Source organism: Tympanuchus pallidicinctus, unplaced genomic scaffold, assembly GCF_026119805.1.
Source record: "Tympanuchus pallidicinctus isolate F22 unplaced genomic scaffold, pur_lepc_1.0 scaffold160, whole genome shotgun sequence".
NCBI classification, from domain to species: domain Eukaryota; kingdom Metazoa; phylum Chordata; class Aves; order Galliformes; family Phasianidae; genus Tympanuchus; species Tympanuchus pallidicinctus.
Window position 1 is genome coordinate 39,090 of NW_026294680.1, and position 24,755 is coordinate 63,844.

Here is a 24,755-nt window from a genome sequence, read left to right on the forward strand (position 1 = left end):
ACCTAAAATATCGCTTATTTCCATAGAAATCCCAGTTTTTAACCTAAGATATCACTTATTTTCATAGAAATCCCTGTTTTTAACCTCAAATATCGCTTATTTTCATAGAAATCCCTGTTTTTAACCTCAAATATCGCTTATTTTCATAGAAATCCCTGTTTTTAACCTAAAATATCACTTATTTTCCTAGAAATCCCTGTTTTTAACCTCAAATATCGCTTATTTTCATAGAAATCCCTGTTTTTAACATAAAATATCGCTTATTTTCATAGAAATCCCTGTTTTTCCCCTTAAATATCGCTTATTTTCATAGAAATCCCTGTTTTTAACCTAAAATATCGCTTATTTTCATAGAAATCCCTGTTTTTAACCTAAAATATCGCTTATTTTCATAGAAATCCCTGTTTTTCCCCTTAAATATCGCTTATTTTCCTAGAAATCCCTGTTTTTAACCTCAAATATTGCTTATTTTCATAGAAATCCCTGTTTTTAACCTAAAATATCGCTTATTTTCATAGAAATCCCTGTTTTTAACCTTAAATATCGCTTATTTTCATAGAAATCCCTGTTTTTCCCCTTAAATATCGCTTATTTTCATAGAAATCCCTGTTTTTCCCCTTAAATATCGCTTATTTTCATAGAAATCCCTGTTTTTCCCCTTAAATATCGCTTATTTTCATAGAAATCCCTGTTTTTAACCTAAAATATCGCTTATTTTCATAGAAATCCCTGTTTTTAACCTAAAATATCGCTTATTTTCATAGAAATCCCTGTTTTTAACCTAAGATATCGCTTATTTTCATAGAAATCCCTGTTTTTCCCCTTAAATATCGCTTATTTTCATAGAAATCCCTGTTTTTAACCTAAGATATCGCTTATTTTCATAGAAATCCCTGTTTTTAACCTAAAATATCGCTTATTTTCATAGAAATCCCTGTTTTTTTTACCTAAAATATCACTTATTTTCATAGAAATCCCTGTTTTTAACCTAAAATATCGCTTATTTTCCTAGAAATCCCTGTTTTTAACCTAAAATATCGCTTATTTTCATAGAAATCCCTGTTTTTAACCTAAAATATCGCTTATTTTCATAGAAATCCCTGTTTTTCCCCTTAATTATCGCTTATTTTCCTAGAAATCCCTGTTTTTAACCTCAAATATCGCTTATTTTCATAGAAATCCCTGTTTTTCCCCTTAAATATCGCTTATTTTCATAGAAATCCCTGTTTTTAACCTAAAATATCACTTATTTTCATAGAAATCCCTGTTTTTCCCCTTAAATATCGCTTATTTTCATAGGAATCCCTGTTATTCCCCTTAAATATCGCTTATTTTCATAGAAATCCCTGTTTTTAACCTCAAATATCGCTTATTTTCATAGAAATCCCTGTTTTTAACCTCAAATATCGCTTATTTTCATAGAAATCCCTGTTTTTAACCTAAAATATCGCTTATTTTCATAGAAATCCCTGTTTTTCCCCTTAAATATCGCTTATTTTCATAGAAATCCCTGTTTTTAACCTAAAATATCGCTTATTTTCATAGAAATCCCTGTTTTTCCCCTTAAATATCGCTTATTTTCATAGAAATCCCTGTTTTTAACCTAAAATATCGCTTATTTTCATAGAAATCCCTGTTTTTAACCTAAAATATCGCTTATTTTCATAGAAATCCCTGTTTTTAACCTAAGATATCGCTTATTTTCATAGAAATCCCTGTTTTTCCCCTTAAATATCGCTTATTTTCATAGAAATCCCTGTTTTTAACCTAAGATATCGCTTATTTTCATAGAAATCCCTGTTTTTAACCTAAAATATCGCTTATTTTCATAGAAATCTTGTTTTTTTTACCTAAAATATCACTTATTTTCATAGAAATCCCTGTTTTTAACCTAAAATATCGCTTATTTTCATAGAAATCCCTGTTTTTAACCTAAAATATCGCTTATTTTCATAGAAATCTTGTTTTTTTTACCTAAAATATCACTTATTTTCATAGAAATCCCTGTTTTTAACCTAAAATATCGCTTATTTTCATAGAAATCCCTGTTTTTAACCTAAAATATCGCTTATTTTCATAGAAATCCCTGTTTTTCCCCTTAATATCGCTTATTTTCATAGAAATCCCTGTTTTTAACCTCAAATATCGCTTATTTTCATAGAAATCCCTGTTTTTCCCCTTAAATATCACTTGTTTTCATAGAAATCCCTGTTTTTAACCTCAAATATCGCTTATTTTCCTAGAAATCCCTGTTTTTCCCCTTAAATATCGCTTATTTTCATAGAAATCCCTGTTTTTCCCCTTAAATATCGCTTATTTTCATAGAAATCCCTGTTTTTAACCTAAAATATCGCTTATTTTCATAGAAATCCCTGTTTTTAACCTCAAATATCGCTTATTTTCATAGAAATCCCTGTTTTTAACCTCAAATATCGCTTATTTTCATAGAAATCCCTGTTTTTAACCAAAAATATCGCTTATTTTCATAGAAATCCCTGTTTTTAACCTCAAATATCGCTTATTTCCATAGAAATCCCTGTTTTTAACCTAAAATATCGCTTATTTTCATAGAAATCCCTGTTTTTAACCTAAAATATCGCTTATTTCCATAGAAATCCCTGTTTTTCCCCTTAAATATCGCTTATTTTCATAGAAATCCCTGTTTTTAACCTAAAATATCGCTTATTTTCATAGAAATCCCTGTTTTTAACCTAAAATATCGCTTATTTTCATAGAAATCCCTGTTTTTCCCCTTAAATATCGCTTATTTTCATAGAAATCCCTGTTTTTAACCTAAAATATCACTTATTTTCATAGAAATCCCTGTTTTTAACCTAAAATATCGCTTATTTTCATAGAAATCCCTGTTTTTCCCCTTAAATATCGCTTATTTTCATAGAAATCCCTGTTTTTAACCTAAAATATCGCTTATTTTCATAGAAATCCCAGTTTTTCCCCTTAAATATCGCTTATTTTCATAGAAATCCCTGTTTTTAACCTAAAATATCGCTTATTTTCATAGAAATCCCTGTTTTTAACCTCAAATATCGCTTATTTTCATAGAAATCCCTGTTTTTAACCAAAAATATCGCTTATTTTCATAGAAATCCCTGTTTTTAACCTAAAATATCGCTTATTTTCATAGAAATCCCAGTTTTTATCCTCAAATATCGCTTATTTTCATAGAAATCCCTGTTTTTCCCCTTAAATATCGCTTATTTTCATAGAAATCCCTGTTTTTAACCTAAAATATCGCTTATTTCCATAGAAATCCCTGTTTTTAACCTAAAATATCGCTTATTTTCATAGAAATCCCTGTTTTTCCCCTTAAATATCGCTTATTTTCATAGAAATCCCTGTTTTTAACCTAAAATATCGCTTATTTTCCTAGAAATCCCTCTTTTTAACCTAAAATATCGCTTATTTTCATAGAAATCCCTGTTTTTAACCTAAAATATCGCTTATTTTCATAGAAATCCCTGTTTTTAACCTCAAATATCGCTTATTTTCATAGAAATCCCTGTTTTTAACCTCAAATATCGCTTATTTTCCTAGAAATCCCTGTTTTTAACCTCAAATATCGCTTATTTTCATAGAAATCCCTGTTTTTAACCTAAAATATCGCTTATTTCCATAGAAATCCCTGTTTTTAACCTAAAATATCACTTATTTTCATAGAAATCCCTGTTTTTAACCTCAAATATCGCTTATTTTCCTAGAAATCCCTGTTTTTCCCCTTAAATATCGCTTATTTTCATAGAAATCCCTGTTTTTCCCCTTAAATATCGCTTATTTTCATAGAAATCCCTGTTTTTCCCCTTAAATATCGCTTATTTTCATAGAAATCCCTGTTTTTAACCTAAAATATCGCTTATTTTCATAGAAATCCCTGTTTTTAACCTCAAATATCGCTTATTTCCATAGAAATCCCTGTTTTTCCCCTTAAATATCGCTTATTTTCATAGAAATCCCTGTTTTTAACCTAAAATATCACTTATTTTCATAGAAATCCCTGTTTTTAACCTAAAATATCGCTTATTTCCATAGAAATCCCTGTTTTTCCCCTTAAATATCGCTTATTTTCCTAGAAATCCCTGTTTTTAACCTAAAATATCGCTTATTTTCATAGAAATCCCTGTTTTTCCCCTTAAATATCGCTTATTTTCATAGAAATCCCTGTTTTTAACCTCAAATATCGCTTATTTTCCTAGAAATCCCTGTTTTTAACCTAAAATATCGCTTATTTTCATAGAAATCCCTGTTTTTATCATCTAAATATCGCTTATTTTCATAGAAATCCCTGTTTTTCCCCTTAAATATCGCTTATTTTCATAGAAATCCCTGTTTTTCCCTTTAAATATCGCTTATTTTCATAGAAATCCCTGTTTTTAACCTAAAATATCACTTATTTTCATAGAAATCCCTGTTTTTCCCCTTAAATATCGCTTATTTTCATAGAAATCCCTGTTTTTAACCTAAAATATCGCTTATTTTCATAGAAATCCCTGTTTTTCCCCTTAAATATCGCTTATTTTCATAGAAATCCCTGCTTTTCCCCATAAATATCGCTTATTTTCATAGAAATCCCTGTTTTTAACCTCAAATATCGCTTATTTTCATAGAAATCCCTGTTTTTCCCCTTAAATATCGCTTATTTTCCTAGAAATCCCTGTTTTTAACCTAAAATATCGCTTATTTCCATAGAAATCCCTGTTTTTAACCTAAAATATCACTTATTTTCCTAGAAATCCCTGTTTTTAACCTCAAATATCGCTTATTTTCCTAGAAATCCCTGTTTTTAACCTCAAATATCGCTTATTTTCATAGAAATCCCTGTTTTTAACCTAAAATATCGCTTATTTCCATAGAAATCCCTGTTTTTAACCTTAAATATCACTTATTTTCATAGAAATCCCAGTTTTTAACCTCAAATATCGCTTATTTTCATAGAAATCCCTGTTTTTAACCTCAAATATCGCTTATTTTCCTAGAAATCCCTGTTTTTAACCTCAAATATCACTTATTTTCATAGAAATCCCTGTTTTTCCCCTTAAATATCCCTTATTTTCCTAGAAATCCCTGTTTTTAACCTCAAATATCGCTTATTTCCATAGAAATCCCTGTTTTTTTTACCTGAAATATCGCTTATTTTCATAGAGATCCCTGTTTTTAACCTAAAATATCGCTTATTTTCATAGAAATCCCAGTTTTTATCCCCAAATATCGCTTATTTTCATAGAAATCCCAGTTTTTAACCTAAAATATCGCTTATTTTCATAGAAATCCCAGTTTTTAACCTCAAATATCGCTTATTTTCATAGAAATCCCTGTTTTTAACCTCAAATATCGCTTATTTTCATAGAAATCCCTGTTTTTAACCTTAAATATCGCTTATTTTCATAGAAATCCCTGTTTTTCCCCATAAATATCGCTTATTTTCATAGAAATCCCTGTTTTTAACCTAAAATATCGCTTATTTTCCTAGAAATCCCTCTTTTTAACCTAAAATATCGCTTATTTTCATAGAAATCCCTGTTTTTAACCTAAAATATCGCTTATTTTCATAGAAATCCCAGTTTTTAACCTCAAATATCGCTTATTTTCATAGAAATCCCTGTTTTTAACCTCAAATATCGCTTATTTTCATAGAAATCCCTGTTTTTCCCCTTAAATATCGCTTATTTTCATAGAAATCCCTGTTTTTAACCTAAAATATCGCTTATTTCCATAGAAATCCCTGTTTTTTTTACCTAAAATATCACTTATTTTCCTAGAAATCCCTGTTTTTAACCTAAAATATCGCTTATTTTCCTAGAAATCCCAGTTTTTAACCTCAAATATCACTTATTTTCCTAGAAATCCCTGTTTTTAACCTAAAATATCGCTTATTTCCATAGAAATCCCTGTTTTTAACCTTAAATATCGCTTATTTTCCTAGAAATCCCTGTTTTTAACCTAAAATATCGCTTATTTTCATAGAAATCCCTGTTTTTAACCTCAAATATCGCTTATTTTCATAGAAATCCCTGTCTTTAACCTTAAATATCGCTTATTTTCATAGAAATCCCTGTTTTTAACCTAAAATATCGCTTATTTTCCTAGAAATCCCTGTTTTTAACCTCAAATATCGCTTATTTTCATAGAAATCCCTGTTTTTCCCCTTAAATATCGCTTATTTTCATAGAAATCCCTGTTTTTAACCTAAAATATCGCTTATTTTCCTAGAAATCCCTGTTTTTAACCTCAAATATCGCTTATTTTCATAGAAATCCCTGTTTTTCCCCTTAAATATCGCTTATTTTCCTAGAAATCCCTGTTTTTCCCCTTAAATATTGCTTATTTTCATAGAAATCCCTGTTTTTCCCCTTAAATATCGCTTATTTTCATAGAAATCCCTGTTTTTAACCTAAAATATCGCTTATTTTCATAGAAATCCCTGTTTTTAACCTAAAATATCGCTTATTTTCATAGAAATCCCTGTTTTTAACCAAAAATATAGCTTGTTTTCATAGAAATCCCAGTTTTTAACCTCAAATATCGCTTATTTTCATAGAAATCCCAGTTTTTATCCTCAAATATCGCTTATTTTCATAGAAATCCCTGTTTTTCCCCTTAAATATCCCTTATTTTCATAGAAATCCCTGTTTTTAACCTCAAATATCGCTTATTTTCATAGAAATCCCTGTTTTTAACCTCAAATATCACTTATTTTCATAGAAATCCCTGTTTTTCCCCTTAAATATCGCTTATTTTCATAGAAATCCCTGTTTTTAACCTAAAATATCGCTTATTTTCATAGAAATCCCTGTTTTTAACCTCAAATATCGCTTATTTTCATAGAAATCCCTGTTTTTCCCCTTAAATATCCCTTATTTTCATAGAAATCCCTGTTTTTAACCTCAAATATCGCTTATTTTCATAGAAATCCCTGTTTTTAACCTCAAATATCACTTATTTTCCTAGAAATCCCAGTTTTTAACCTCAAATATCGCTTATTTTCATAGAAATCCCTGTTTTTAACCTGAAATATCGCTTATTTCCATAGAAATCCCTGTTTTTAACCTCAAATATCGCTTATTTTCATAGAAATCCCTTTTTTTAACCTCAAATATCGCTTATTTTCCTAGAAATCCCTGTTTTTAACTTCAAATATCGCTTATTTTCATAGAAATCCCTGTTTTTAACCTAAAATATCGCTTGTTTCCATAGAAATCCCTGTTTTTCCCCTTAAATATCGCTTATTTTCATAGAAATCCCTGTTTTTAACCTAAAATATCGCTTATTTCCATAGAAATCCCTGTTTTTAACCTAAAATATCACTTATTTTCATAGAAATCCCTGTTTTTAACCTAAAATATCGCTTATTTCCATAGAAATCCCTGTTTTTAACCTAAAATATCGCTTATTTCCATAGAAATCCCTGTTTTTAACCTAAAATATCGCTTATTTTCATAGAAATCCCTGTTTTTAACCAAAAATATCGCTTATTTTCCTAGAAATCCCTGTTTTTAACCTCAAATATCGCTTATTTTCATAGAAATCCCTGTTTTTAACCCTTAAATATCGCTTATTTCCATAGAAATCCCTTTTTTTTAACCTTAAATATCGCTTATTTTCATAGAAATCCCAGTTTTTAACCTCAAATATCGCTTATTTTCATAGAAATCCCTGTTTTTAACCTAAAATATCGCTTATTTTCATAGAAATCCCTGTTTTTAACCAAAAATATCGCTTATTTTCCTAGAAATCCCTGTTTTTAACCTCAAATATCGCTTATTTTCATAGAAATCCCTGTTTTTAACCCTTAAATATCGCTTATTTCCATAGAAATCCCTGTTTTTAACCTTAAATATCGCTTATTTTCATAGAAATCCCAGTTTTTAACCTCAAATATCGCTTATTTTCATAGAAATCCCTGTTTTTAACCTCAAATATCGCTTATTTTCATAGAAATCCCTGTTTTTAACCTCAAATATCGCTTATTTTCCTAGAAATCCCTGTTTTTAACCTCAAATATCGCTTATTTTCATGGAAATCCCTGTTTTTAACCTAAAATATCGCTTATTTCCATAGAAATCCCTGTTTTTAACCTAAAATATCGCTTATTTTCCTAGAAATCCCTGTTTTTAACCTAAAATATCGCTTATTTTCATAGAAATCCCTGTTTTTAACCTAAAATATCGCTTATTTTCATAGAAATCCCTGTTTTTCCCCTTAAATATCGCTTATTTTCATAGAAATCCCTGTTTTTAACCTAAAATATCGCTTATTTTCATAGAAATCCCAGTTTTTAACCTAAAATATCGCTTATTTTCCTAGAAATCCCTGTTTTTCCCCTTAAATATCGCTTATTTTCATAGAAATCCCTGTTTTTCCCCTTAAATATCGCTTATTTCCATAGAAATCCCTGTTTTTCCCCTTAAATATCGCTTATTTTCATAGAAATCCCTGTTTTTCCCCTTAAATATCGCTTATTTTCATAGAAATCCCTGTTTTTAACCTAAAATATCGCTTATTTTCGTAGAAATCCCTGTTTTTAACCTAAAATATCGCTTATTTTCGTAGAAATCCCTGTTTTTAACCTAAAATATCGCTTATTTTCGTAGAAATCCCTGTTTTTAACCTAAAATATCGCTTATTTTCGTAGAAATCCCTGTTTTTAACCTAAAATATCGCTTATTTTCGTAGAAATCCCTGTTTTTAACCTAAAATATCGCTTATTTCCATAGAAATCCCTGTTTTTAACCTAAAATATCACTTATTTTCCTAGAAATCCCTGTTTTTAACCAAAAATATCGCTTATTTTCCTAGAAATCCCTGTTTTTAACCTCAAATATCGCTTATTTTCATACAAATCCCTGTTTTTAACCCTTAAATATCGCTTATTTCCATAGAAATCCCTGTTTTTAACCTTAAATATCGCTTATTTTCATAGAAATCCCTGTTTTTAACCTCAAATATCGCTTATTTTCATAGAAATCCCTGTTTTTAACCTAAAATATCGCTTATTTCCATAGAAATCCCTGTTTTTAACCTAAAATATCACTTATTTTCCTAGAAATCCCTGTTTTTAACCTCAAATATCGCTTATTTTCCTAGAAATCCCTGTTTTTAACCTCAAATATCGCTTATTTTCATAGAAATCCCTGTTTTTCCCCTTAAATATCGCTTATTTTCATAGAAATCCCTGTTTTTAACCTCAAATATCGCTTATTTCCATAGAAATCCCAGTTTTTAACCTTAAATATCACTTATTTTCATAGAAATCCCTGTTTTTAACCTTAAATATTGCTTATTTTCCTAGAAATCCCTGTTTTTAACCTCAAATATCGCTTATTTTCCTAGAAATCCCTGTTTTTAACCTAAAATATCGCTTATTTTCATAGAAATCCCTGTTTTTATCATCTAAATATCGCTTATTTTCATAGAAATCCCTGTTTTTCCCCTTAAATATCGCTTATTTTCATAGAAATCCCTGTTTTTCCCCTTAAATATCGCTTATTTTCATAGAAATCCCTGTTTTTAACCTTAAATATCACTTATTTTCATAGAAATCCCTGTTTTTCCCCTTAAATATCGCTTATTTTCATAGAAATCCCTGTTTTTAACCTAAAATATCGCTTATTTTCATAGAAATCCCTGTTTTTCCCCTTAAATATCGCTTATTTTCATTGAAATCCCTGTTTTTAACCTCAAATATCGCTTATTTTCATAGAAATCCCAGTTTTTAACCTTAAATATCCCTTATTTTCATAGAAATCCCTGTTTTTAACCTGAAATATCGCTTATTTTCATAGAAATCCCTGTTTTTAACCTCAAATATCGCTTATTTTCATAGAAATCCCTGTTTTTCCCCTTAAATATCGCTTATTTTCATAGAAATCCCTGTTTTTAACCTAAAATATCGCTTATTTTCATAGAAATCCCTGTTTTTAACCTAAAATATCACTTATTTTCCTAGAAATCCCTGTTTTTAACCTCAAATATAGCTTATTTTGATAGAAATCCCTGTTTTTAACCTAAAATATCACTTATTTCCATTGAAATCCCAGTTTTTAAACTCAAATATCGCTTATTTTCCTAGAAATCCCTGTTTTTAACCTTAAATATCGCTTATTTTCATAGAAATCCCTTTTTTTAACCTCAAATATCGCTTATTTTCCTAGAAATCCCTGTTTTTAACTTCAAATATCGCTTATTTTCATAGAAATCCCTGTTTTTAACCTAAAATATCGCTTGTTTCCATAGAAATCCCTGTTTTTCCCCTTAAATATCGCTTATTTTCATAGAAATCCCTGTTTTTAACCTAAAATATCGCTTATTTCCATAGAAATCCCTGTTTTTAACCTAAAATATCACTTATTTTCATAGAAATCCCTGTTTTTAACCTAAAATATCGCTTATTTCCATAGAAATCCCTGTTTTTAACCTCAAATATCGCTTATTTCCATAGAAATCCCAGTTTTTAACCTAAAATATCGCTTATTTTCATAGAAATCCCTGTTTTTAACCAAAAATATCGCTTATTTTCCTAGAAATCCCTGTTTTTAACCTCAAATATCGCTTATTTTCATAGAAATCCCTGTTTTTAACCCTTAAATATCGCTTATTTCCATAGAAATCCCTTTTTTTTAACCTTAAATATCGCTTATTTTCATAGAAATCCCAGTTTTTAACCTCAAATATCGCTTATTTTCATAGAAATCCCTGTTTTTAACCTCAAATATCGCTTATTTTCATAGAAATCCCTGTTTTTAACCTAAAATATCGCTTATTTTCATAGAAATCCCTGTTTTTAACCTCAAATATCGCTTATTTTCATGGAAATCCCTGTTTTTAACCTAAGATATCGCTTATTTCCATAGAAATCCCTGTTTTTAACCTAAAATATCGCTTATTTTCATAGAAATCCCTGTTTTTAACCTAAAATATCGCTTATTTTCCTAGAAATCCCTGTTTTTAACCTAAAATATCGCTTATTTTCATAGAAATCCCTGTTTTTAACCTAAAATATCGCTTATTTTCATAGAAATCCCTGTTTTTCCCCTTAAATATCGCTTATTTTCGTAGAAATCCCTGTTTTTAACCTAAAATATCGCTTATTTTCATAGAAATCCCAGTTTTTAACCTAAAATATCGCTTATTTTCCTAGAAATCCCTGTTTTTCCCCTTAAATATCGCTTATTTTCATAGAAATCCCTGTTTTTCCCCTTAAATATCGCTTATTTCCATAGAAATCCCTGTTTTTCCCCTTAAATATCGCTTATTTTCATAGAAATCCCTGTTTTTCCCCTTAAATATCGCTTATTTTCATAGAAATCCCTGTTTTTAACCTAAAATATCGCTTATTTTCGTAGAAATCCCTGTTTTTAACCTAAAATATCGCTTATTTCCGTAGAAATCCCTGTTTTTAACCTAAAATATCGCTTATTTTCATAGAAATCCCTGTTTTTAACCTCAAATATCGCTTATTTTCATAGAAATCCCTGTTTTTAACCTAAAATATCGCTTATTTCCATAGAAATCCCTGTTTTTAACCTAAAATATCACTTATTTTCCTAGAAATCCCTGTTTTTAACCAAAAATATCGCTTATTTTCCTAGAAATCCCTGTTTTTAACCTCAAATATCGCTTATTTTCATAGAAATCCCTGTTTTTAACCCTTAAATATCGCTTATTTCCATAGAAATCCCTGTTTTTAACCTTAAATATCGCTTATTTTCATAGAAATCCCTGTTTTTAACCTCAAATATCGCTTATTTTCATAGAAATCCCTGTTTTTAACCTAAAATATCGCTTATTTCCATAGAAATCCCTGTTTTTAACCTAAAATATCACTTATTTTCCTAGAAATCCCTGTTTTTAACCTCAAATATCGCTTATTTTCCTAGAAATCCCTGTTTTTAACCTCAAATATCGCTTATTTTCATAGAAATCCCTGTTTTTCCCCTTAAATATCGCTTATTTTCATAGAAATCCCTGTTTTTAACCTCAAATATCGCTTATTTTCATGGAAATCCCTGTTTTTAACCTAAGATATCGCTTATTTCCATAGAAATCCCTGTTTTTAACCTAAAATATCGCTTATTTTCATAGAAATCCCTGTTTTTAACCTAAAATATCGCTTATTTTCCTAGAAATCCCTGTTTTTAACCTAAAATATCGCTTATTTTCATAGAAATCCCTGTTTTTAACCTAAAATATCACTTATTTTCATAGAAATCCCTGTTTTTAACCTAAAATATCGCTTATTTCCATAGAAATCCCTGTTTTTAACCTCAAATATCGCTTATTTCCATAGAAATCCCTGTTTTTAACCTAAAATATCGCTTATTTTCATAGAAATCCCTGTTTTTAACCAAAAATATCGCTTATTTTCCTAGAAATCCCTGTTTTTAACCTCAAATATCGCTTATTTTCATAGAAATCCCTGTTTTTAACCCTTAAATATCGCTTATTTCCATAGAAATCCCTTTTTTTTAACCTTAAATATCGCTTATTTTCATAGAAATCCCAGTTTTTAACCTCAAATATCGCTTATTTTCATAGAAATCCCTGTTTTTAACCTCAAATATCGCTTATTTTCATAGAAATCCCTGTTTTTAACCTAAAATATCGCTTATTTTCATAGAAATCCCTGTTTTTAACCTCAAATATCGCTTATTTTCATGGAAATCCCTGTTTTTAACCTAAGATATCGCTTATTTCCATAGAAATCCCTGTTTTTAACCTAAAATATCGCTTATTTTCATAGAAATCCCTGTTTTTAACCTAAAATATCGCTTATTTTCCTAGAAATCCCTGTTTTTAACCTAAAATATCGCTTATTTTCATAGAAATCCCTGTTTTTAACCTAAAATATCGCTTATTTTCATAGAAATCCCTGTTTTTCCCCTTAAATATCGCTTATTTTCGTAGAAATCCCTGTTTTTAACCTAAAATATCGCTTATTTTCATAGAAATCCCAGTTTTTAACCTAAAATATCGCTTATTTTCCTAGAAATCCCTGTTTTTCCCCTTAAATATCGCTTATTTTCATAGAAATCCCTGTTTTTCCCCTTAAATATCGCTTATTTCCATAGAAATCCCTGTTTTTCCCCTTAAATATCGCTTATTTTCATAGAAATCCCTGTTTTTCCCCTTAAATATCGCTTATTTTCATAGAAATCCCTGTTTTTAACCTAAAATATCGCTTATTTTCGTAGAAATCCCTGTTTTTAACCTAAAATATCGCTTATTTTCGTAGAAATCCCTGTTTTTAACCTAAAATATCGCTTATTTCCGTAGAAATCCCTGTTTTTAACCTAAAATATCGCTTATTTTCATAGAAATCCCTGTTTTTAACCTCAAATATCGCTTATTTTCATAGAAATCCCTGTTTTTAACCTAAAATATCGCTTATTTCCATAGAAATCCCTGTTTTTAACCTAAAATATCACTTATTTTCCTAGAAATCCCTGTTTTTAACCAAAAATATCGCTTATTTTCCTAGAAATCCCTGTTTTTAACCTCAAATATCGCTTATTTTCATACAAATCCCTGTTTTTAACCCTTAAATATCGCTTATTTCCATAGAAATCCCTGTTTTTAACCTTAAATATCGCTTATTTTCATAGAAATCCCTGTTTTTAACCTCAAATATCGCTTATTTTCATAGAAATCCCTGTTTTTAACCTAAAATATCGCTTATTTCCATAGAAATCCCTGTTTTTAACCTAAAATATCACTTATTTTCCTAGAAATCCCTGTTTTTAACCTCAAATATCGCTTATTTTCCTAGAAATCCCTGTTTTTAACCTCAAATATCGCTTATTTTCATAGAAATCCCTGTTTTTCCCCTTAAATATCGCTTATTTTCATAGAAATCCCTGTTTTTAACCTCAAATATCGCTTATTTCCATAGAAATCCCAGTTTTTAACCTTAAATATCACTTATTTTCATAGAAATCCCTGTTTTTAACCTTAAATATCGCTTATTTTCCTAGAAATCCCTGTTTTTAACCTCAAATATCGCTTATTTTCCTAGAAATCCCTGTTTTTAACCTAAAATATCGCTTATTTTCATAGAAATCCCTGTTTTTATCATCTAAATATCGCTTATTTTCATAGAAATCCCTGTTTTTCCCCTTAAATATCGCTTATTTTCATAGAAATCCCTGTTTTTCCCCTTAAATATCGCTTATTTTCATAGAAATCCCTGTTTTTAACCTTAAATATCACTTATTTTCATAGAAATCCCTGTTTTTCCCCTTAAATATCGCTTATTTTCATAGAAATCCCTGTTTTTAACCTAAAATATCGCTTATTTTCATAGAAATCCCTGTTTTTAACCTGAAATATCGCTTATTTTCATAGAAATCCCTGTTTTTAACCTCAAATATCGCTTATTTTCATAGAAATCCCTGTTTTTCCCCTTAAATATCGCTTATTTTCATAGAAATCCCTGTTTTTAACCTAAAATATCGCTTATTTTCATAGAAATCCCTGTTTTTAACCTAAAATATCACTTATTTTCCTAGAAATCCCTGTTTTTAACCTCAAATATAGCTTATTTTGATAGAAATCCCTGTTTTTAACCTAAAATATCACTTATTTCCATTGAAATCCCAGTTTTTAAACTCAAATATCGCTTATTTTCCTAGAAATCCCTGTTTTTAACCTTAAATATCGCTTATTTTCATAGAAATCCCTTTTTTTAACCTCAAATATCGCTTATTTTCATAGAAATCCCTGTTTTTAACTTCAAATATCGCTTATTTTCATAGAAATCCCTGTTTTTAACCTAAAATATCGCTTGTTTCCATAGAAATCCCTGTTTTTCCCCTTAAATATCGCTTATTTTCATAGAAATCCCTGTTTTTAACCTAAAATATCGCTTATTTCCATAGAAATCCCTGTTTTTAACCTAAAATATCACTTATTTTCATAGAAATCCCTGTTTTTAACCTAAAATATCGCTTATTTCCATAGAAATCCCTGTTTTTAACCTCAAATATCGCTTATTTCCATAGAAATCCCTGTTTTTAACCTAAAATATCGCTTATTTTCATAGAAATCCCTGTTTTTAACCAAAAATATCGCTTATTTTCATAGAAATCCCTGTTTTTAACCTCAAATATCGCTTATTTTCATAGAAATCCCTGTTTTTAACCCTTAAATATCGCTTATTTCCATAGAAATCCCTTTTTTTTAACCTTAAATATCGCTTATTTTCATAGAAATCCCAGTTTTTAACCTCAAATATCGCTTATTTTCATAGAAATCCCTGTTTTTAACCTCAAATATCGCTTATTTTCATAGAAATCCCTGTTTTTAACCTAAAATATCGCTTATTTTCATAGAAATCCCTGTTTTTAACCTCAAATATCGCTTATTTTCATGGAAATCCCTGTTTTTAACCTAAAATATCGCTTATTTCCATAGAAATCCCTGTTTTTAACCTAAAATATCGCTTATTTTCCTAGAAATCCCTGTTTTTAACCTAAAATATCGCTTATTTTCATAGAAATCCCTGTTTTTAACCTAAAATATCGCTTATTTTCATAGAAATCCCTGTTTTTCCCCTTAAATATCGCTTATTTTCGTAGAAATCCCTGTTTTTAACCTAAAATATCGCTTATTTTCATAGAAATCCCAGTTTTTAACCTAAAATATCGCTTATTTTCCTAGAAATCCCTGTTTTTCCCCTTAAATATCGCTTATTTTCATAGAAATCCCTGTTTTTCCCCTTAAATATCGCTTATTTCCATAGAAATCCCTGTTTTTCCCCTTAAATATCGCTTATTTTCATAGAAATCCCTGTTTTTAACCTTAAATATCGCTTATTTTCATAGAAATCCCTGTTTTTAACCTAAAATATCCCTTATTTTCATAGAAATCCCTGTTTTTAACCTAAAATATCGCTTATTTTCGTAGAAATCCCTGTTTTTAACCTAAAATATCGCTTATTTTCGTAGAAATCCCTGTTTTTAACCTAAAATATCGCTTATTTTCGTAGAAATCCGTTTTTAACCTCAAATATCGCTTATTTCCGTAGAAATCCCTGTTTTTAACCTAAAATATCGCTTATTTCCGTAGAAATCCCTGTTTTTAACCTCAAATATCGCTTATTTTCATAGAAATCCCTGTTTTTAACCTAAAATATCGCTTATTTCCATAGAAATCCCTGTTTTTAACCTAAAATATCACTTATTTTCCTAGAAATCCCTGTTTTTAACCAAAAATATCGCTTATTTTCCTAGAAATCCCTGTTTTTAACCTCAAATATCGCTTATTTTCATAGAAATCCCTGTTTTTAACCCTTAAATATCGCTTATTTCCATAGAAATCCCTGTTTTTAACCTTAAATATCGCTTATTTTCATAGAAATCCCAGTTTTTAACCTCAAATATCGCTTATTTTCATAGAAATCCCTGTTTTTAACCTCAAATATCGCTTATTTTCATAGAAATCCCTGTTTTTAACCTAAAATATCGCTTATTTTCATAGAAATCCCTGTTTTTAACCTAAAATATCGCTTATTTTCCTAGAAATCCCTGTTTTTAACCTCAAATATCGCTTATTTTCCTAGAAATCCCTGTTTTTAACCTCAAATATCGCTTATTTTCATAGAAATCCCTGTTTTTCCCCTTAAATATCGCTTATTTTCATAGAAATCCCTGTTTTTAACCTCAAATATCGCTTATTTCCATAGAAATCCCAGTTTTTAACCTTAAATATCACTTATTTTCATAGAAATCCCTGTTTTTAACCTTAAATATCGCTTATTTTCCTAGAAATCCCTGTTTTTAACCTCAAATATCGCTTATTTTCCTAGAAATCCCTGTTTTTAACCTAAAATATCGCTTATTTTCATAGAAATCCCTGTTTTTATCATCTAAATATCGCTTATTTTCATAGAAATCCCTGTTTTTCCCCTTAAATATCGCTTATTTTCATAGAAATCCCTGTTTTTCCCCTTAAATATCGCTTATTTTCATAGAAATCCCTGTTTTTAACCTTAAATATCACTTATTTTCATAGAAATCCCTGTTTTTCCCCATAAATATCGCTTATTTTCATAGAAATCCCTGTTTTTAACCTAAAATATCGCTTATTTTCATAGAAATCCCTGTTTTTCCCCTTAAATATCGCTTATTTTCATTGAAATCCCTGTTTTTAACCTCAAATATCGCTTATTTTCATAGAAATCCCAGTTTTTAACCTTAAATATCCCTTATTTTCATAGAAATCCCTGTTTTTAACCTGAAATATCGCTTATTTTCATAGAAATCCCTGTTTTTAACCTCAAATATCGCTTATTTTCATAGAAATCCCTGTTTTTCCCCTTAAATATCGCTTATTTTCATAGAAATCCCTGTTTTTAACCTCAAATATCGCTTATTTTCATAGAAATCCCTGTTTTTCCCCTTAAATATCGCTTATTTTCATAGAAATCCCTGTTTTTAACCTAAAATATCGCTTATTTCCATAGAAATCCCTGTTTTTAACCTAAAATATCACTTATTTTCCTAGAAATCCCTGTTTTTAACCTCAAATATCGCTTATTTTCCTAGAAATCCCTGTTTTTAACCTCAAATATCGCTTATTTTCATAGAAATCCCTGTTTTTAACCTAAAATATCGCTTATTTCCATAGAAATCCCTGTTTTTAACCTTAAATATCACTTATTTTCATAGAAATCCCAGTTTTTAACCTCAAATATCGCTTATTTTCATAGAAATCCCTGTTTTTAACCTAAAATATCGCTTATTTTCCTAGAAATCCCTGTTTTTAACCTCAAATATCACTTATTTTCATAGAAATCCCTGTTTTTCCCCTAAAATATCGCTTATTTTCCTAGAAATCCCTGTTTTTAACCTCAAATATCGCTTATTTCCATAGAAATCCCTGTTTTTTTTACCTGAAATATCGCTTATTTTCATAGAGATCCCTGTTTTTAACCTAAAATATCGCTTATTTTCATAGAAATCCCAGTTTTTATCCCCAAATATCGCTTATTTTCATAGAAATCCCAGTTTTTAACCTAAAATATCGCTTATTTTCATAGAAATCCCAGTTTTTAACCTCAAATATCGCTTATTTTCATAGAAATCCCTGTTTTTAACCTAAAATATCGCTTATTTTCATAGAAATCCCTGTTTTTAACCTTAAATATCGCTTATTTTCATAGAAATCCCTGTTTTTCCCCATAAATATCGCTTATTTTCATAGAAATCCCTGTTTTTAACCTAAAATATCGCTTATTTTCCTAGAAATCCCTCTTTTTAACCTAAAATATCGCTTATTTTCATAGAAATCCCTGTTTTTAACCTAAAATATCGCTTATTTTCATAGAAATCCCAGTTTTTAACCTCAAATATCGCTTATTTTCATAGAAATCCCTGTTTTTAACCTCAAATATCGCTTATTTTCATAGAAATCCCTGTTTTTCCCCTTAAATATCGCTTATTTTCATAGAAATCCCTGTTTTTAACCTAAAATATCGCTTATTTCCATAGAAATCCCTGTTTTTTTTACCTAAAATATCACTTATTTTCCTAGAAATCCCTGTTTTTAACCTAAAATATCGCTTATTTTCCTAGAAATCCCAGTTTTTAACCTCAAATATCACTTATTTTCCTAGAAATCCCTGTTTTTAACCTAAAATATCGCTTATTTCCATAGAAATCCCTGTTTTTAACCTTAAATATCGCTTATTTTCCTAGAAATCCCAGTTTTTAACCTAAAATATCGCTTATTTTCATAGAAATCCCTGTTTTTAACCTCAAATATCGCTTATTTTCATAGAAATCCCTGTCTTTAACCTTAAATATCGCTTATTTTCATAGAAATCCCTGTTTTTAACCTAAAATATCGCTTATTTTCCTAGAAATCCCTGTTTTTAACCTCAAATATCGCTTATTTTCATAGAAATCCCTGTTTTTCCCCTTAAATATCGCTTATTTTCATAGAAATCCCTGTTTTTAACCTAAAATATCGCTTATTTTCCTAGAAATCCCTGTTTTTAACCTCAAATATCGCTTATTTTCATAGAAATCCCTGTTTTTCCCCTTAAATATCGCTTATTTTCCTAGAAATCCCTGTTTTTAACCTAAAATATCGCTTATTTTCATAGAAATCCCTGTTTTTCCCCTTAAATATCGCTTATTTTCATAGAAATCCCTGTTTTTCCCCTTAAATATCGCTTATTTCCATAGAAATCCCTGTTTTTCCCCTTAAATATCGCTTATTTTCATAGAAATCCCTGTTTTTAACCTCAAATATCGCTTATTTTCATAGAAATCCCTGTTTTTAACCTAAAATATCGCTTATTTTCGTAGAAATCCCTGTTTTTAACCTAAAATATCGCTTATTTCCGTAGAAATCCCTGTTTTTAACCTAAAATATCGCTTATTTCCATAGAAATCCCTGTTTTTAACCTCAAATATCACTTATTTTCATAGAAATCCCAGTTTTTATCCTCAAATATCGCTTATTTTCATAGAAATCCCTGTTTTTCCCCTTAAATATCGCTTATTTTCATAGAAATCCCTGTTTTTAACCTAAAATATCGCTTATTTTCATAGAAATCCCTGTTTTTAACCTCAAATATCGCTTATTTTCATAGAAATCCCTGTTTTTCCCCTTAAATATCCCTTATTTTCATAGAAATCCCTGTTTTTAACCTCAAATATCGCTTATTTTCATAGAAATCCCTGTTTTTAACCTCAAATATCACTTATTTTCCTAGAAATCCCAGTTTTTAACCTCAAATATCGCTTATTTTCATAGAAATCCCTGTTTTTAACCTGAAATATCGCTTATTTCCATAGAAATCCCTGTTTTTAACCTCAAATATCGCTTATTTTCATAGAAATCCCTGTTTTTCCCCTTAAATATCGCTTATTTTCATAGAAATCCCTGTTTTTAACCTCAAATATCCCTTATTTTCATAGAAATCCCTGTTTTTAACCTCAAATATAGCTTATTTTCCTAGAAATCCCTGTTTTTAACCTAAAATATCACTTATTTCCATTGAAATCCCAGTTTTTAAACTCAAATATCGCTTATTTTCCTAGAAATCCCTGTTTTTAACCTTAAATATCGCTTATTTTCATAGAAATCCCTGTTTTTAACCTCAAATATCGCTTATTTTCATAGAAATCCCTGTTTTTAACTTCAAATATCGCTTATTTTCATAGAAATCCCTGTTTTTAACCTAAAATATCGCTTGTTTCCATAGAAATCCCTGTTTTTCCCCTTAAATATCGCTTATTTTCATAGAAATCCCTGTTTTTAACCTAAAATATCGCTTATTTCCATAGAAATCCCTGTTTTTAACCTAAAATATCACTTATTTTCATAGAAATCCCTGTTTTTAACCTCAAATATCGCTTATTTCCATAGAAATCCCTGTTTTTAACCTAAAATATCGCTTATTTTCATAGAAATCCCTGTTTTTAACCAAAAATATCGCTTATTTTCCTAGAAATCCCTGTTTTTAACCTCAAATATCGCTTATTTTCATAGAAATCCCTGTTTTTAACCCTTAAATATCGCTTATTTCCATAGAAATCCCTGTTTTTAACCTTAAATATCGCTTATTTCCATAGAAATCCCTGTTTTTAACCTTAAATATCGCTTATTTTCATAGAAATCCCAGTTTTTAACCTCAAATATCGCTTATTTTCATAGAAATCCCTGTTTTTAACCTCAAATATCGCTTATTTCCATAGAAATCCCTGTTTTTAACCTAAAATATCACTTATTTTCCTAGAAATCCCTGTTTTTAACCTCAAATATCGCTTATTTTCATGGAAATCCCTGTTTTTAACCTAAAATATCGCTTATTTCCATAGAAATCCCTGTTTTTAACCTAAAATATCGCTTATTTTCCTAGAAATCCCTGTTTTTAACCTAAAATATCGCTTATTTTCATAGAAATCCCTGTTTTTCCCCTTAAATATCGCTTATTTTCATAGAAATCCCTGTTTTTCCCCTTAAATATCGCTTATTTTCGTAGAAATCCCTGTTTTTAACCTTAAATATCGCTTATTTTCATAGAAATCCCAGTTTTTAACCTCAAATATCGCTTATTTTCCTAGAAATCCCTGTTTTTCCCCTTAAATATCGCTTATTTCCATAGAAATCCCTGTTTTTCCCCTTAAATATCGCTTATTTCCATAGAAATCCCTGTTTTTCCCCTTAAATATCGCTTATTTTCATAGAAATCCCTGTTTTTAACCTTAAATATCGCTTATTTTCATAGAAATCCCTGTTTTTAACCTAAAATATCCCTTATTTTCGTAGAAATCCCTGTTTTTAACCTAAAATATCGCTTATTTTCGTAGAAATCCCTGTTTTTAACCTAAAATATCGCTTATTTCCGTAGAAATCCCTGTTTTTAACCTAAAATATCGCTTATTTCCGTAGAAATCCCTGTTTTTAACCTAAAATATCGCTTATTTCCGTAGAAATCCCTGTTTTTAACCTCAAATATCGCTTATTTTCATAGAAATCCCTGTTTTTAACCTAAAATATCGCTTATTTCCATAGAAATCCCTGTTTTTAACCTAAAATATCACTTATTTTCCTAGAAATCCCTGTTTTTAACCAAAAATATCGCTTATTTTCATAGAAATCCCTGTTTTTAACCTCAAATATCGCTTATTTTCATAGAAATCCCTGTTTTTAACCCTTAAATATATCTTATTTCCATAGAAATCCCTGTTTTTAACCTTAAATATCGCTTATTTTCATAGAAATCCCAGTTTTTAACCTCAAATATCGCTTATTTTCATAGAAATCCCTGTTTTTAACCTCAAATATCGCTTATTTTCATAGAAATCCCTGTTTTTAACCTAAAATATCGCTTATTTCCATAGAAATCCCTGTTTTTAACCTAAAATATCACTTATTTTCCTAGAAATCCCTGTTTTTAACCTCAAATATCGCTTATTTTCCTAGAAATCCCTGTTTTTAACCTCAAATATCGCTTATTTTCATAGAAATCCCTGTTTTTAACCTAAAATATCGCTTATTTCCATAGAAATCCCTGTTTTTAACCTTAAATATCACTTATTTTCATAGAAATCCCAGTTTTTAACCTCAAATATCGCTTATTTTCATAGAAATCCCTGTTTTTCCCCTTAAATATCCCTTATTTTCCTAGAAATCCCTGTTTTTAACCTCAAATATCGCTTATTTCCATAGAAATCCCTGTTTTTTTTACCTGAAATATCGCTTATTTTCATAGAGATCCCTGTTTTTAACCTAAAATATCGCTTATTTTCATAGAAATCCCAGTTTTTATCCCCAAATATCGCTTATTTTCATAGAAATCCCAGTTTTTAACCTAAAATATCGCTTATTTTCATAGAAATCCCAGTTTTTAACCTCAAATATCGCTTATTTTCATAGAAATCCCTGTTTTTAACCTAAAATATCGCTTATTTTCATAGAAATCCCTGTTTTTAACCTTAAATATCGCTTATTTTCATAGAAATCCCTGTTTTTCCCCTTAAATATCACTTATTTTCATAGAAATCCCTGTTTTTAACCTAAAATATCGCTTATTTTCCTAGAAATCCCTCTTTTTAACCTAAAATATCGCTTATTTTCATAGAAATCCCTGTTTTTAACCTAAAATATCGCTTATTTTCATAGAAATCCCAGTTTTTAACCTCAAATATCGCTTATTTTCATAGAAATCCCAGTTTTTAACCTCAAATATCGCTTATTTTCATAGAAATCCCTGTTTTTCCCCTTAAATATCGCTTATTTTCATAGAAATCCCTGTTTTTAACCTAAAATATCGCTTATTTCCATAGAAATCCCTGTTTTTTTTACCTAAAATATCACTTATTTTCCTAGAAATCCCTGTTTTTAACCTAAAATATCGCTTATTTTCCTAGAAATCCCTGTTTTTAACCTCAAATATCACTTATTTTCCTAGAAATCCCTGTTTTTAACCTAAAATATCGCTTATTTCCATAGAAATCCCTGTTTTTAACCTTAAATATCGCTTATTTTCCTAGAAATCCCAGTTTTTAACCTAAAATATCGCTTATTTTCATAGAAATCCCTGTTTTTAACCTCAAATATCGCTTATTTTCATAGAAATCCCAGTTTTTAACCTTAAATATCACTTATTTTCATAGAAATCCCTGTTTTTAACCTAAAATATCGCTTATTTTCCTAGAAATCCCTGTTTTTAACCTCAAATATCGCTTATTTTCATAGAAATCCCAGTTTTTCCCCTTAAATATCGCTTATTTTCATAGAAATCCCTGTTTTTAACCTAAAATATCGCTTATTTTCGTAGAAATCCCTGTTTTTAACCTCAAATATCGCTTATTTCCGTAGAAATCCCTGTTTTTAACCTAAAATATCGCTTATTTCCGTAGAAATCCCTGTTTTTAACCTAAAATATCGCTTATTTTCATAGAAATCCCAGTTTTTAACCTAAAATATCGCTTATTTTCATAGAAATCCCTGTTTTTAACCTCAAATATCGCTTATTTTCATAGAAATCCCTGTTTTTAACCTAAAATATCGCTTATTTCCATAGAAATCCCTGTTTTTCCCCTTAAATATCACTTATTTTCCTAGAAATCCCTGTTTTTAACCAAAAATATCGCTTATTTTCCTAGAAATCCCTGTTTTTAACCTCAAATATCGCTTATTTTCATAGAAATCCCTGTTTTTAACCCTTAAATATCGCTTATTTCCATAGAAATCCCTGTTTTTAACCTTAAATATCGCTTATTTTCATAGAAATCCCAGTTTTTAACCTCAAATATCGCTTATTTTCATAGAAATCCCTGTTTTTAACCTCAAATATCGCTTATTTTCATAGAAATCCCTGTTTTTAACCTAAAATATCGCTTATTTCCATAGAAATCCCTGTTTTTAACCTAAAATATCACTTATTTTCCTAGAAATCCCTGTTTTTAACCTCAAATATCGCTTATTTTCCTAGAAATCCCTGTTTTTAACCTCAAATATCGCTTATTTTCATAGAAATCCCTGTTTTTAACCTAAAATATCGCTTATTTCCATAGAAATCCCTGTTTTTAACCTTAAATATCACTTATTTTCATAGAAATCCCAGTTTTTAACCTCAAATATCGCTTATTTTCATAGAAATCCCTGTTTTTCCCCTTAAATATCCCTTATTTTCCTAGAAATCCCTGTTTTTAACCTCAAATATCGCTTATTTCCATAGAAATCCCTGTTTTTTTTACCTGAAATATCGCTTATTTTCATAGAGATCCCTGTTTTTAACCTAAAATATCGCTTATTTTCATAGAAATCCCAGTTTTTATCCCCAAATATCGCTTATTTTCATAGAAATCCCAGTTTTTAACCTCAAATATCGCTTATTTTCATAGAAATCCCAGTTTTTAACCTCAAATATCGCTTATTTTCATAGAAATCCCTGTTTTTAACCTAAAATATCGCTTATTTTCATAGAAATCCCTGTTTTTCCCCTTAAATATCGCTTATTTTCATAGAAATCCCTGTTTTTAACCTAAAATATCGCTTATTTTCCTAGAAATCCCTCTTTTTAACCTAAAATATCGCTTATTTTCATAGAAATCCCTGTTTTTAACCTAAAATATCGCTTATTTTCATAGAAATCCCAGTTTTTAACCTAAAATATCGCTTATTTTCATAGAAATCCCAGTTTTTAACCTCAAATATCGCTTATTTTCATAGAAATCCCTGTTTTTCCCCTTAAATATCGCTTATTTTCATAGAAATCCCTGTTT

General features: G+C 29.2%; 1 long non-coding RNA gene across 44 annotated transcripts in view; it reads right to left on the reverse strand.

Moving 5' to 3' along the window:
* LOC128078239 (uncharacterized) overlaps positions 1-24,217 on the reverse strand; it is a 62,927-nt gene extending 38,710 nt beyond the window's left edge. For 41 of the 44 annotated variants that reach the window (XR_008205424.1, XR_008205402.1, XR_008205400.1 and 38 more), the window contains exons 1-10: positions 24,103-24,217; positions 22,419-22,541; positions 22,089-22,170; positions 19,586-19,667; positions 17,204-17,244; positions 15,810-15,891; positions 14,291-14,372; positions 9,733-9,814; positions 6,776-6,898; positions 4,845-5,090 (exon numbers count right to left, since the gene is read on the reverse strand). This is a non-coding gene — a long non-coding RNA (uncharacterized LOC128078239). Of the gene's footprint in view, positions 1-494; positions 536-4,844; positions 5,091-6,775; positions 6,899-9,732; positions 9,815-14,290; positions 14,373-15,809; positions 15,892-17,203; positions 17,245-19,585; positions 19,668-22,088; positions 22,171-22,418; positions 22,542-24,102 lie in introns of all 44 variants that reach the window. The other 3 variants (XR_008205431.1, XR_008205406.1, XR_008205407.1) reach the window with 2 other exon arrangements.
* Positions 24,218-24,755: the final 538 nt, after the last annotated feature.